The sequence below is a fragment of the Euprymna scolopes genome, chromosome 24 (assembly GCF_053919585.1).
Source record: "Euprymna scolopes isolate OS-2025 chromosome 24, ASM5391958v1, whole genome shotgun sequence".
Taxonomy (NCBI): Eukaryota; Metazoa; Mollusca; class Cephalopoda; order Sepiida; family Sepiolidae; genus Euprymna; species Euprymna scolopes.
In genome coordinates, this window is record NC_136505.1 from 65955126 (window position 1) to 65970206 (window position 15081).

At 36.9% G+C, this 15081-nt stretch overlaps 1 long non-coding RNA gene across 6 annotated transcripts in view; it reads left to right on the plus strand.

The window, feature by feature from the left end:
- Window positions 1-8170, plus strand: part of LOC145246755 (uncharacterized) — an 86897-nt gene extending 78727 nt beyond the window's left edge. For all 6 annotated transcript variants that reach the window (XR_013863162.1, XR_013863161.1, XR_013863163.1 and 3 more), the window contains exon 3: window positions 6033-8170. This is a non-coding gene — a long non-coding RNA (uncharacterized LOC145246755). The remainder of the gene's footprint in view (window positions 1-6032) is intronic.
- Window positions 8171-15081: the final 6911 nt, after the last annotated feature.

Consider the following 15081-nt stretch of genomic DNA (forward strand, 5'->3'; position numbering starts at 1 on the left):
AGCCCCACTACCTTTCAAACCCTTAAGACAACGGCTCCCAAACAACAGAAACCAGGCTATCAACAGGCTTCTGTCCCTTTCTCGACAGTTCGACAAAAAACCGCAGTTGAGAAACGATTTTATTCTCTTTATGGATAAGTTGCTAAAAAATAAGCATGCTGTGGTTGCCCCTCCCCTAGCCACTGAAGAGGAAAGATGGTATCTTCCCATGTTTGGAATATACCACCCCAAGAAGCCCGGAAAGATCAGAGTGGTGTTTGACTCCAGCGCGCAGTACAATGGGGTATCGCTCAACGATACTTTATTGACTGGGCCTGATCTTATCAATCCACTAGTAGGCGTCCTGATGCGTTTTCGAAAAGACTTAGTCGCGGTTATGGCGGACATAGAGCAAATGTTCTACTGTTTCCGGGTGAAGGAAGAGCACAGGAACTTCCTGCGATTCCTTTGGTTCAAAGACAACGACACTACCAAAGCTGTCGCAGAATACCAGATGAACGTCCATGTGTTCGGAAACAGGCCTTCACCAGCAGTGGCGACATACTGTCTTCGGCAGTCAGTGCAACAAGGACACCCTGACTCCGACCAGGCTGTTAGAGAATTCGTGGAACGAGACTTTTATGTAGACGATGGCTTAAAGTCCGTTCCCACCGTCGAAGACGCAATTTCCCTACTGAAGAAAACTAAATCTGTCTTAGCTGAATCTAACCTAAGACTGCACAAAATTGCGTCCAACAAGAGTGCCGTCATGGCAGCATTCCTTCCTGAAGACCATGCCACTGAAAGCAAGGACCTTGACCTGGAGGACGAAGCAGCACCAATGCAGCGCAGCCTCGGGCTTAATTGGGATTCAAAAGGCGACCACTTCTTTTTCACGGTGGATGACCCCAATAAACCCTATACGCGGAGAGGCGTTCTGTCGACCATCAACAGCCTCTACGACCCACTTGGATTTGTGGCCCCAGTCACGGTTCAAGGCAAGTTTATTTTGAGGACCCTGACCATGGACAACAACAACGATTGGGATGCTCCACTACCACCACAAAGGCATCAGGTATGGACTGCGTGGAGAGACTCCCTGAAGGACTTGCACAACCTACGGATACCCAGGTCTTATGCCACTATGTCCCCTTCGACCGCGATAGGTAGAGAGCTTTGCATTTTTTCAGACGCTTCCACCAAGGCCATTGCAGCTGTTGCTTATTTAAGGCTGACCTTTAGAAATGGAAGCTGTGAAACTGCCTTCGTCATGGGAAAAACCAAGTTAGCCCCCCAGCCCGAAGCTTCCATACCAAGATTAGAACTATGCGCAGCCGTGCTAGCTGTGGAACTAGCGGACCTTGTACACCAGGAGCTGGACATGGAAGTTGACACCACCTTCTACACGGATAGCAAAGTGGTCCTTGGCTACATCCACAATGAGGTGAGACGCTTTTACGTCTATGTTGCCAATCGGGTCCAGAGGATACGCCGCACGTCCAAACCCCAACAGTGGCACTATGTGCCCACCGACCAAAACCCAGCAGACTGTGGAACTAGGTCGGTTCCTGCTATCCGACTTCACGATGCACCATGGCTAAATGGGCCAGCATTTTTATCTCGAACCTCGACGCCTGATGATGGTAACCAGACTTATCACCTAATCGACCCCGATCAAGACACTGAGATCCGTCAAGTGGTGTCGACATTCACCACCCACACCTCTTCTTCTTGTCTGAACTCTGAACGCTTTGAGAGGTTTTCATCGTGGATTGCCGTTACGCGAGCTGTAGCCCATTTAATACATATTGCACGAACATTCAACAAGAGAAATACGATCAACAAAGCCTGCAACGGATGGCATTGCTGCAGAACACTTACAGTGGAGGTGCTTAACCAAGCAAAAAACATCGTGGTCAAAGCAGCACAAAGATACGATTATGCCACAGAGATTAACTGTCTCGAGGAGTCGAAAAAACTGCTCTCGGACAGCACAATCAAAACTCTAGATTCATTCATAGATGAACAGGGTCTCCTCCGAGTTGGAGGGCGCACGCGAAGAGCAGGACTTTCCCAGGAAGAGATGCATCCCATCATCATCTCCGGAAAACATCACGTGGCTACACTGCTAGTGCGACATCACCATCAGAGTATCCATCACCAGGGACGTCATTTGACAGAAGGTGCGGTTCGGGCAGCTGGCTTCTGGATCGTCGGTGGCAAGAGATGCGTCAGTAGAGTAATTCATTTCTGTGTCAGATGCAAGCGGCTCCGGGGATCTGTGCAAGTTCAGAAACTATCCAACCTACCAGAGGATCGCATGGATTTCAGTCCTCCCTTCACCAACGTGGGCATGGATGTGTTTGGACCTTGGCCAGTTACCTCTAGACGAACCAGGGGAGGTTTGGCTCACTCCAAACGATGGGCCACCATTTTCACATGCATGACCACCAGGGCAGTTCATATAGAGGTATTGGAGTCTCTCGACACCTCGAGCTTCATTAATGCTCTGCGCAGATTCCTTGCCATCAGAGGTCCAGTCAGACTTCTCCGCTCGGATCAAGGCACCAATTTCGTGGGAGCTAAAAAAGAATTGAGAATAACATCCAATCTAGATTACGACGCAGTTAAAAACCATCTAGCAAGTTCAGGCTGCACTTGGCTGTTTAACCCTGCTCATGCACCCCATATGGGTGGAGCATGGGAAAGGATGATTGGTATAACAAAAAGAATCCTCGACGCTATGCTGGCGCAACACAACAGCACTCGGCTGACCAATGAGGTGCTCACCACCTTTCTGGCAGAAGCAGCAGCCATTATCAACTCTAGACCGCTTGTGCCGGTTTCTACCGACCCAGAGGACCCAGCACTGCTAACCCCAGCAACTCTACTCACACAGAAAGTTGGATCGCTCTCAGCACCACCTGGTGAATTTAATTCTAAAGATGCCTCTAGGAGGCAGTGGAGACACGTTCAACACCTAGCCCAAACCTTCTGGAAGAGATGGAAAACCCAGTATCTCCCTCTGCTACAGACCCGCCGGAAATGGAGGGAAAGCACCCCGAATCTGTTCCCTGGAAATGTGGTGCTTCTCAAAGACAAAGAATGTAAGAGGAATGAGTGGCCACTAGGGTTGGTAACTAAGGTCATTCCCAGCAAAGACGGAAAGGTTCGCCAGGTGGAGCTAAAGGTCCGAAAGGGTGACTGTATCAGACATTTTGTTAGGCCCATCACAGAGACTATCCTTTTAGTGCCTGCTTCAGAACCCGTCGCATAACATGTTCCCTTACACTTGAGATACAATTTCATAAATGACATTGGACGGGGAGTGTTGTGTCTTTGGGCCGGGCGTTTTTTGCGAGAGGGACACAGTCGGTCGTCACCGGAGAGAGGCCTGAGTATCGTGTGAATACTTTTCTGTGCAAGCCTTTTTCTTGAATATTATTTTTTTTTTATTTATCGCCTTGTCAGCCCGTCTATTTCGGGTAAACATTGTGCTTTAAGCGACAAATAAATATTTATATAGATTTATTTTCATACGGACACTTCCCTCCCCACTTTTCGTGATCTGCGAGATCTCGTGGGGATTTCCGGTTTGAAGGGCTAAGTGAGCCCTTTTTTAATGTGACTTCAGACGCATCGCACGCGTTTTTCCTCGCTCCGATCAATCGCCCCCCCCCATACAGCACGAGGTACGTTGGACTCCGTCATTCCTTTTAAAGAACATTACACTTTTGCCCTATTTGCCGGACAATATTTTTAGTCACTCATTTTATTTATTTGTTTATTTTATTTTACGTGTTTTTTCTTTATTTCCATTTCTTTTTTTTGTTTTGGTCCATGCTGAACCAAGTTGTAATTTCTTTAGTCTATTTAAAGTTGTTCCTTTGCTTGCACAGATTTGTTTCACGTGGTTAAGCGTTGTTTAACCAAGCTATTTTTTAAATACGAAATCTTTCATTGTGTTGTTAGGTGAAAGCACGGAATAGTTACGATATTCTCTTTTCTCCACGTCGTAAATAACTTCCAAAATAATGCCGTCGTTATCTCGGCACAGTTCAATGGCGTATAGTGCCTTATATGTATATATGTTTATTTACTACTTTATTTTTGTTTATCTAAATTTTAATTCCCTTATTTTTTTTGTTTTGTTTCAGATTTTTTTTACCTAGTTAATAAAACATATTCAGCGTAATACGTTGTTATGTCGATTTAATTTGAGTTGAAACTGCCTGCCTGACGCACGATTTCTTCAGTCTGACGGCCGATGTATCAACGCTGATGCTGAAGCAAAATTTCTAAGAATAAATGCCGAGGAGCAGAACAGAATTATACTTTAATATATCATAAGGCAATATAAGCATATTTCTATGATAAAGTTGTATTCAAATTTGTAACATTTAACGCCACACAGATCTTCGCGCGTGGTTTTTTTTTCGTAAATGCGTACTTTTGCTCTCTACTATTATAGATATTATCTTGATTTTCTTCTTTTTTATTATTACATTTTCACCCCAAACAAGGCACATTGCCACTTTGGTGTAGGGGGCTACTATTAGGGGCAACAACTACTGGGGTACTATGTAGGGATTTGGGCAGCAAGATATCGGTTCACTTGTCACTTGAACTTCTGCACGTCAGTACAGTTGGGAAAGCAGGGACCCGGAATGAAATTCCAAAGTCTAGCGGTTCTGGGGAAGAAACTACTGGAGTAGAAAGATATTTTACATCTAGGGATCTCTACAGTGTGGGGTGAGATTTAGCAGCTTGTCGGGTTTGTCGAGGGTGTTCACATCGTGGAGGCACAAGTGCTTGCAGTTCGTCTGAGCATTCACCATTAAAATACTTGTAGAACAGGCAGCGGGATGCAACGTTTCGTCGATGGGACAGAGGCTGAAGCTTAGATGCCATTTTAGGGCCTATCAGATTTGCGACTCTCTTTTGAACCTTGTCAAGGAGCGAGAGACTAGTAGCAGATACACCAGCCCAAATATGACAGCAATACTCCATACATGGGTGAATGGTGGCCTTATAGAGGTACAGGATACTTTCGGGTGTTAGTAGTTTTCTAACACGGTAGAGAGAGCCCACCTTTCCTTTTCTTGATCATCCATATCCCTTTCATCTCTCTGTCTAGCTCTGCATATTTTCTCCGTTTCTCCTTTTCTTTGATATTCACCCGGTGGTCAGCTGGGAGAGCAAAATCAACGATTTGAGACGATTTTTTATTCTTGTTAATTATTATTGTGGTTAATTATTATTATTATTATTATTATTATTATTATTATTATTATTATTATTATTATTATTAGCGGGGGGCATATATATATATATATATATATATATATATATATATATATATATATATATATATATGTTGACAGATAGGTAATAAATATTTTAAATTAAACCACTTTTAGCTATGAATGAATTTGACGCATATCGGCATATTTGGCATTTCAACCCACCGATCTATGTACACGTTACTTATCCATCCAAACAAAGATTTTACTTGTTGTAAACCATCCTTGGTGTGCGATTATTATTTTCTGTTAATTCTAGTTTTATGTGACCAGTAGCTTAATTGTTTATCGGTTAAATATTTTATAGGCACACATACATACATCAGCTGTTTTATTTCTATAGCTTTATTCATACCACCGTGGAAATTTTACAAATGCCTGTCTTCCTATATTTATTTTTTCTTACTATAAATGATTAAAACAATCATTTTATTTATATTTTAATTGTTACAATAAAATTTTAATTATTTTCAAATATTTTCCAGCTAAATATTCTTTAAACATAAGAATGTTATTTTCATTTTATTAAACTCGATATCGTAAATAGAATTCTGTCGAGATATACATGTGTAATTGTACAGATTTTTGTAAAAGATATTCACCGTAAAAACACAAAAATCATAATTCTATTTATTTTTAGATTGAATGTAAAATTTGAATTCATTCTTCTAATTATATATGAATTTTAGACGAACTAAATTCCTACTTAAATTGAAGTAATACATTTGTCTTTTTTAATTCTATTTTTAGCGGCTGTGTCGATTTTCTTTGTGCTGCTTTCAATAGTTCTCTATATGATGTGCCACTACACAGGTCAAAAGGGTGACTATGAGACGGAAGAGGCGAAAAGGGCGACCGACTTCTCCGACAATGCAGATATGGCCTTCATGTACAACCCAGAGAGCGGGGTGCCGATCCCTCAACGAAGAGAATGGTTTATATGAACCTGCAGAAGAGCTCGAAGAGCTGAAACACAGAATTAAATCAAGAGCCAGAAAATGTCATTCTTCAGCATAAATTGAGAACATGCCTTCATTTTCACTTTTTTTTATTGTAAATTCAACGATAAAAGTCGATTCCCAATAGAGAGACACATTTTTTTTTACACAGTAATCACCACTTATCAAGGCCTGGAAGCCACTCAGGGATAAGGGTTATTGCAAGTACATTACGTTAGTGTGGAGATTTGATGAAGTGCTTACTTAAGGGGGCGGTTCATTAGGAATTTGTTAACGTTGGACTTGAAGACATCCAAGTTGTAGTCCGGTGGGAAGCAGGCAGACGGAACAGTGTTCCACAGGCGTGCAGTTCTAAGAAAGAAGCTTTGTTCATGGAATTCGCGTTTTGATTTAGGCACAGATATAGAGTGGGGGAAATTTTTCACAGTTGATTCAGCTAGACGGGTGTTTTTCGTGAAAGATTGGCGAGGGGGGACCAGAGATTGGAGTTCAGACGAGCACCTGCCATGGATGTAACGATAAAACAAGAATGTCAAATGTGCGTATTAAACATATTTCAAGGGCTGACCTTTGTCAAGCACTAAGCATAAATTATTGAGTATATTATTCCATTCAAACCAGCTTTTATATAATCAAATACAGTGTATGGTACGATCAGATCCGATGCAATTCTGTTCGATTAGTGCACGTGCAAACGAAAAAGAAGACAACATAACTTGATTTGTAAATCGGGACAGAAACATAAAAGTCTCATAGTTCACAAGAGAAATAACGAATATGATTTGAAGATCAATCAGTCAACGTCGATTTTATTGCTGAAAAAAAAAGAGGATACAATTAGGATTCGCATCCTCCTGGTTCAGAACAACGAATGTAGACTTGAAGGAAGTAATAAAAAATATATCCATTTATTTTCGTTATGTTGTGTTAAGGTGAATAGAAAACCAGTATTCCACACATCAATGAAATTATTGACTTTTTATTGCGTTTTAAAATCGCTTTATAAAAAGAACATGCAGATATTATGTAAAGATTACATATTGCTAAGCATGAAAATAGTTGTATATAGACTGAGTCGGTAACAGTGTATGTTTTATATATACAACTTTTAATGTCAATATTGCGTAAAAGTTTGAAATTATGATTATTGATTCCTACCCTGCTCCGGTTGAACCGGTTGATGATGGACAGCTGTTGCTTATATGTCCAAAAAAATGTAACGAGAAGCGAAAAATGGCGTCGATCTGTCCTGAAACGAAAACTGGCCAAATGAAATGGTCGAAAAATGTTGTAAAATTACGTGTGTGGAAAAAGTTTAAAAGAACTCTGGGGAAATTTGTATTAAATCTTGGAACGGTCTCCTTAGACAGATCGATTAATACATTAGATGTATTTTGATGATGGCGTGTGTATCTTTGTTATTTCCGAAAAGGAGGTTATATATTCGGTCGAATTTGTGACTATGTTTGTTTGTTAATTTGTGATCATCTTTGCGTCTACATCGCTTAAATAATCGTCACTAAACTTGGTCCTAATTACGGTCTAACTTAGAATTGATTTAATTTTACGGTATCTAAGTAAGAGGTCAAGATCAAGCTGACGAAAGATAAATCCCCACATCTTAAATGATGCTATCCTTTAATTTTGACCTTGACAACCTTGGTCAAGTTTGACATTTCCGACGGAAATTCAACTAACGTTGTCAGACGGAGATGTGAAGTTTTGCGACTGACTTACATTCTCGTTTTTATAGCATTTGTCATTATTATTATTATTATTATTATTATTATTATTATTATTATTATTATTTCAATAACGATTTGGAATTAGCAAACAATGTTTTTAAAAGTTCCGTTAAAAAGTTTTATTAAAATTCGTTTTGTTATTATGTATCACTATGTATAATTTTGGCGACATTCATTTTCAATATATATATATATATATATATATATATATATATATATATATATGTATATATATATGTATGTATATATATATGTATATATATGTATATATATATGTATATATATGTATATATATATATGTATATATATATATGTATATATATATATATATGTATATATATGTATATATATATGTATATATATACATACATATATATATATATATATATATATATATATATATATATGAAGGTGGGTAAGGGATTTGCAATATTTTGTATAATTTGACAAATTGGGAAACATAGGTTATGAAGATGACTAACGTAGGCTTGCCTGGCCTTACGATAATCGTAGAGGTTTTGCAACCAATGTGGAGTTTCTATAACCACCTTATTACACAACTTAATAAATTGTGAAATACATGGATTTAGTTGCATTACGGATTGCACTAAGCTGCACGTTTATCCGGGCAGCTTTAAATTCGTGAGTTAATGCACGTCAATTTATTTGATAAAAAACAAATATTGCAACACCTTACTGATCCGTTCACACCTTTTAGAAAAAATATAAATCAAAGCATCTTATGAAATCATTTATTGAATAAAAATCATGAAAATATTGCGAATATATTTTTTTAAATAAATAAATAAAAAACTTCATTTGTGTTTTTTGTTATTTCATTATATATTATTAAAGCATGTTTATTTTATTTTTCCATTTATTCACGATATTATTTTTCATTGAATATCTAACAACCGGCGTGCTTTTTACGTTTTGTCAAGGTGAATGCTATATACACATATACAGGCGCATGTTTATGCAAATCATCACGCTTATATGTACAGGGTGGGGCATAAATACTGTTACAAAAACTCAGATTTTCCCAACAAAATAATCTATTACATAAATCACACTTGTCTGTTTAAATGTATGCATGTATGTATGTATGCCTAAAACTTTAGACAGAGGCGACGGATCTTCACGAGATAGATATCGCTTTGAAGCTCAACCCTTCGGACGACAAATATCGAAAAATTGGCTAAAAACATTAATTCCTTCATCCTCAACTGTGCACTTTTCTACAGGGAGAGGTCGATTTTTGCCGATATTTTCAAAAGTCATCCCCTCTTTCCGATTGACAAGCCTGAATTTAATCCTTTGCCACTTCCGGTTATGCGATGGACGCAACAGCAGACATCACGTTTTTTACGTTCTTTTTCTCCTTCGTGCTCCGAGTTTGAGCCTGCCTGTCTACTACCATTTTTTTTTTTTTTGCTCAACACACACCTGCAAACACCCGGGCAATGCCGGGCACCTAGACTAGTTTATTATAAACCCAATTACAGAAAATGATTAGCACATACTGAAGATACAATGTGACATAAATATTATTCAAAATGCTTCTCTATAGCTTTAACTAAGCTATAAAATCTTATGGGGAAATCATCTCTAGCGGCACGCACAGCATCTAAGGGTATTCTCTCCCAGCATTTGTTCAGTTTTGTCTTTAAAGTTTCAATATTTCTATATAAAGTAGAACAGGGTCTACTTTCCAGTATTAACTACAAAAAAATAATCACGAGCGTTAAGATCAGGTGATGAGGGAGGCCATTCTTCTTTGCTGATCCAGAACTAACAGTTGTTTCTACACCACTTTTGTGTTAAATGAGCAGTGTGGCTTGTCGCACCATTTTGTTGGAAAGTCCAAACTTCATCACCATACACAGAATTACACGAAAGAGTCAGTGCACCTTCAACAATGTCCTCAAAGTAACGTTCTTGGTTAATCTTGATCCTTTAAGGGGGGAAAAACAAGTTGAGATTTCTCTATCTCAGAAATGACCGCATAGACCATCGGTGATGCTGGTTTTTGCGGTCTCGACATCTTTTCATGTATTAAAAAGTATTGCCTCACGATTTCTCGCAAGAACTCTATCATTTTGATGATTGTGGAACTGTTAAATTGAGACTAACTTTAGATCTATGAAGATAATCTTATCTTGATACGGTTTAATAAGAGTCGACTTCTGATGAGTCTCTTTGCAATTGTGGGTGCGGAGAGTAGCTGTCGCTTTTGGAACTTAGTGTGACATCTGTAGGTTACTGTCTCATGTATCTTCTTGGATATCGCCTGATATTTTCCCTGACATTTTTGGTGAGTTTAGGTGTTCTGGAGGTACGAAGACGGCCTGATCGTTGTCTATCTGTGATCGACTAAGTTTCCAGGTAACGATCTATCGTCCTTTTTATGAAGATTCTTTGGATTTGGAGGTTTTTCCGTAACTTGGATATTTCTAGTAGAAGCAGGCTCTTCTAATGTTGATCTATGATAAATCTTCTTTCCAATTAAACATATATAAAATTATAATATACTGACAATAAAATAGTAAATTTATTATTTTAGTATTATTATAAAAAACAGTTCCGAAATTTTGTAACAGGTCGAAGGATTTTTGGCCCCCGCAATCACCAGATTTGAATCCGTTGGACTACGGCATCTGGACGCATGATGCAAGCGAGTTGTGCAAGTGTCGTCACATTAGCGTAGAAGAACTGAAGGTTACTGTGAACCGCATGTGGTCTTCGATGGTCAAGGAGTACATCCGTAAAGTTTGTTATGAATTCAAACCACGGCTGGGTGGTGTTATTAATGTTGATGGATGTCATATTGAGTAAATATGCTTTTTTGAAGATTCATATTACACGTATTTAATGATTTTTGTTTTCTTTACCATATGAAAAGTAAATCAATACAACTTAAACCAAAGATACAAAAGTGTAAAAAGAATTTTGACCAGCCCGAGATATATATATATATATATATATATATATATATATATATATATATATATATATATATATATATTCTATAAATGTTGTATGTTATATCTAATATATAAAAGAGACTTTGCTATGTGTTTGTGAGTGTTTTCCCTATGGACTCGAAAACGGCTGGGCCGATTTTATGAAATTTTACACGAAGGAATTTCACGTGCCTGACAGTATTCTTAGATTTTTTTTTTATCGGAATGTCTAAGATAAGTATCGATAATCGATAATCGAAATAATCCGATGAAAGAAGGACGAGGTGATTTGGACCGAATTTAACACCTTACATAGCCTAACATTTGTTGGAAATAGTCTTAACAAGACGTTTTGCAATTTGCATACGTGACTTCATGCAATTTGCCCCCTATTACTTGAGGATATATAAACACTAAAAGGAAGAACCTTCGAGGAGCAGAGTTAGAAAAAAGAACTTAATGGAAGGACGAGTGCGCAAAAAAAAGACAATTTGCTAAAAGGACGAACGAGCAGAGTTCAAAAAACGAATTTACCAAATGGACTAGAAGAACTCAAAAAGAATTTATTGAAATCGAAGTGAAAACAGTTCTCCTCACCTCTGCTTCCTAATTTTCTTCAACACAAACAACATCTCCAGAACAACCGTTATAGAAATTATCAAACTTCAAACTGACATAAGTATTACCTTTTATTGTATTTTTTTAAATTATAATTGAATATAATTTGTTTTTGAATGCAATAACTTGCTTTTTAATTGCCTTGCTACAAAAAGTTGTTCTTTTCTCGAAACAAAAAGTGTTAAAAATAACAAACTCAAGAAAATTTCTAATACATCACAAGTGCATTCGAGAAAGTTTATCACCACACAAGCCGAACGAATCGACATATAAAATCAACAGTATGTTATTTGATATGACAGGGGCGCGGTCGAAATGAATATTTCTGTTGGTTGGTTGTTTTGGTTGTTTTTGTTTTACGGCATATTAACCCTTTTTAGATTATTTAATGCTGAATCCAAAGATTTTGAAGAAATTTTTTTTAATAGAATATATTTTTTGTTTCAAGTCGGTTTCTATTTAACCCATAGTTGGAACCCTAACAGGTATTACCACTCCGGGTCAGCATGGACCTGGGAGCAATTGTAATTAAAGGGTGGTTCCACACTCCCCAAAGCCTGCAAGCTGGGGCCTCACCACTGGATATAGTTTAAGGTCATATCCAGGACCAATATTTCTGTTAAGAGCATAATTGGAGCATAATACTCGACTTTTAGCAATTTTCAAATTCAATTCAAATCATTATATATAAAAATATCAATTGAGTTTTAAAAAATAGGCGATTGCATCTATTTACATGAAAATATGAAAACGTTCGTGAATTATTATTCAATCCAGTGCAACGTTGGCTCGCCATACTAGTATATATATATATATATATAATTAGTTATATTTTTGGAAAAAAGGATTCCAGCAGAGTGTTTTATTATAAGGAAAAATAAAAGAAGAGCGTTTTATGTTTTATGTTTTATTTACAGAAAATTTAGATAAGGCATCGGTATCGTTGGTTTCAAACTTGATAATTAGGGACCGTTTTAGATACCAATATCAAGCTCTCCTCAGCCGATACTCATCTGTTTTATAACCGAAAGGAAAAACATATAGATTCCTTACGAGTTCACGTTTAACTCTCGTTTTGTGAATGATCCAAAATCCAAATAATATTAATTTTTTTTAAGGAAAAGAAAACAAGCGAGAACACGTTACCTCTGTCGCATCTTTATATATTTTATATGTATATTTATATTTTTATATGTATATTTATATTTTTATATGTATATTTATATTTTTATATGTATATTTATATTTTTATATGTATATTTATATTTTTATATGTATATTTATATTTTTATATGTATATTTATATTTTTATATGTATATTTATATTTTTATATGTATATTTATATTTTTATATGTATATTTATATATCTGTCGCATATATATATATATATATATATATATATATATATATACATACATATCCCACACACGTATATATATATATATATATATATATATATATATATATATATATATATATATATATGTATATATTATTCGACGTTATTGTAGTATAAAAATTGTCTAACTATTCAGAAATAAGGTGAGTCCACCTATTAGTGAAAACCGGTAAAATTTGCACTCGTCTATAGGAACGAGCAGGGAGGCGTATAAGTTTTTTGTCGAAACAATAAAACTAACAACTTTAATAGATAGAAATAAGCGTTCAATGTCAACATTGCTTTCTGTGCTTATATATTTTAACACTAATTCTACATATAAGAACTACATATCATATGAACTAATATTACAATATAAAAATACACCCATAATCAATGGGTGTATTAACACATAATTGTTGAGAGCCCAGCTTCTTGATAGAATGCACACAGGCTGATTATCTACCGTTGTCGTCGCCGCTATCGTACTAGCTCGCTGTCATTGCAATAATTGTTGTGGTAAGCCTCGATTGCATCTACGTTCGGCAGGCATTCCACGCTCATCCTAAGATGAAATCTCGCTGAAACCAAAGTTTGATACAGAACGCCCCGAAACAATTTTGTTAGTTTATAAACAACTGCGTTTTTATTTCAAATACAACACATAAATTTTCAGACGTGAGAGATAAAAATATAGGAAAAGATGAGATGAGATAAATAGTTTTCACTCATTTTGTTTGTTTGTTTGTTTTTTACATCTACTGTTCCAGGTTTTTCTCGTTCAAATCTTGCTGGCATATATCCAGAAAAGGGAGAGGAAAAGGGAGAGGAAAAAGAGACGGCCTCACCCGGAAATCACGTGGTTTTCGTAACTTCCGTTCGTCTCTCTAATTCCAATATTTCCATTAACCTTTCTCTGACTCTTTAACACGCGTTCTTGCACTTTTTTTTGTTCAAAATATCTTCATTTTCGACGTCTTCACGACTCTCATTCTCATGTTTATGTACTTTCGCTTCCATTCCTCATTCGTTTGATTCTATTTTATTCTGTCAACAGGACAAAGATAAAAACCTTCATTTAGTTTTACCTCTTCAGACCCAAGAATCTAAATACGCATGCTCCTTATACGCCCGTCCGTAGAGTACATCGCATCTTTTTCTTATCACTTTTAACACGGTCCATAAGACCGATGCCAGAAGACCTTAAATGGTTTTATCCTTTCTAAAACATAAACCATTCCCACGAAACGTTTTGTTTCATTTTACTTCCGTCAGAGTTCTCAAAAATCAAAGCCCCCCCCTTCCTGGGTACTTATACTTTATCTCTATATGAGATACATAAATAGTCGAATATTCCATTAACGTACACATTTATCTCTCAAACCCTGACTTAGTAAAGAAGTTGAGAACGTATGTTTTCTCTCCCCAATTGACCATTTTAATATGTTATTATATATTTTTCTTTTGGCTGTTTTGGTCTTACTCGATTCCAAGACAAGAATTTATCTATTCTGCTGAAGTATCCTTTACACATCGGTGCTTATGATTCCACTATCATAGTTGTAAGTGTTGGAATACTAAAAAACATTTTAAGACGCACACAGGCTGATCGTCTGCCGCCGTCGCCGCCACCATGTTATCCCGCCGCCATCTCAGTAATCATTTTCTGAAATCAATTTTCTTTAGATATTGTTTTTAGTACACCTTAAATGTTTTTTATAGCAAGACTTAAAATACTGCAAATGGTAGTAGCCTTCATTCTTACAAAGTTGTTCATACATTGCTTAAAAGAGAAATGCTTCCCAGCAGATTTGAAAACATCGATTGAGATTGGTTTTCTGCACCTCAGTACAGACCAATCATTCTCTATGCACCATGCTAAGTGGCTTGAATCTGTGATCAATAGAGAAATTGCAAATAACCTTATGAAAAACAATATAGTTACAGGCTATATGGTTTTCTTCCCTAAGAGATCAACTGTTGGTATGCTGAATATAATATCATACTGGATCAGTGACTATTAATGTGGGCTTCATTTCTAGAGCAATAGATGTTAATATATCATACGCCTTTGATAAGACTTGGTATAAAGGTCTACATTATAAGATTTCTAGCTATGGAATATCTGTAAATGT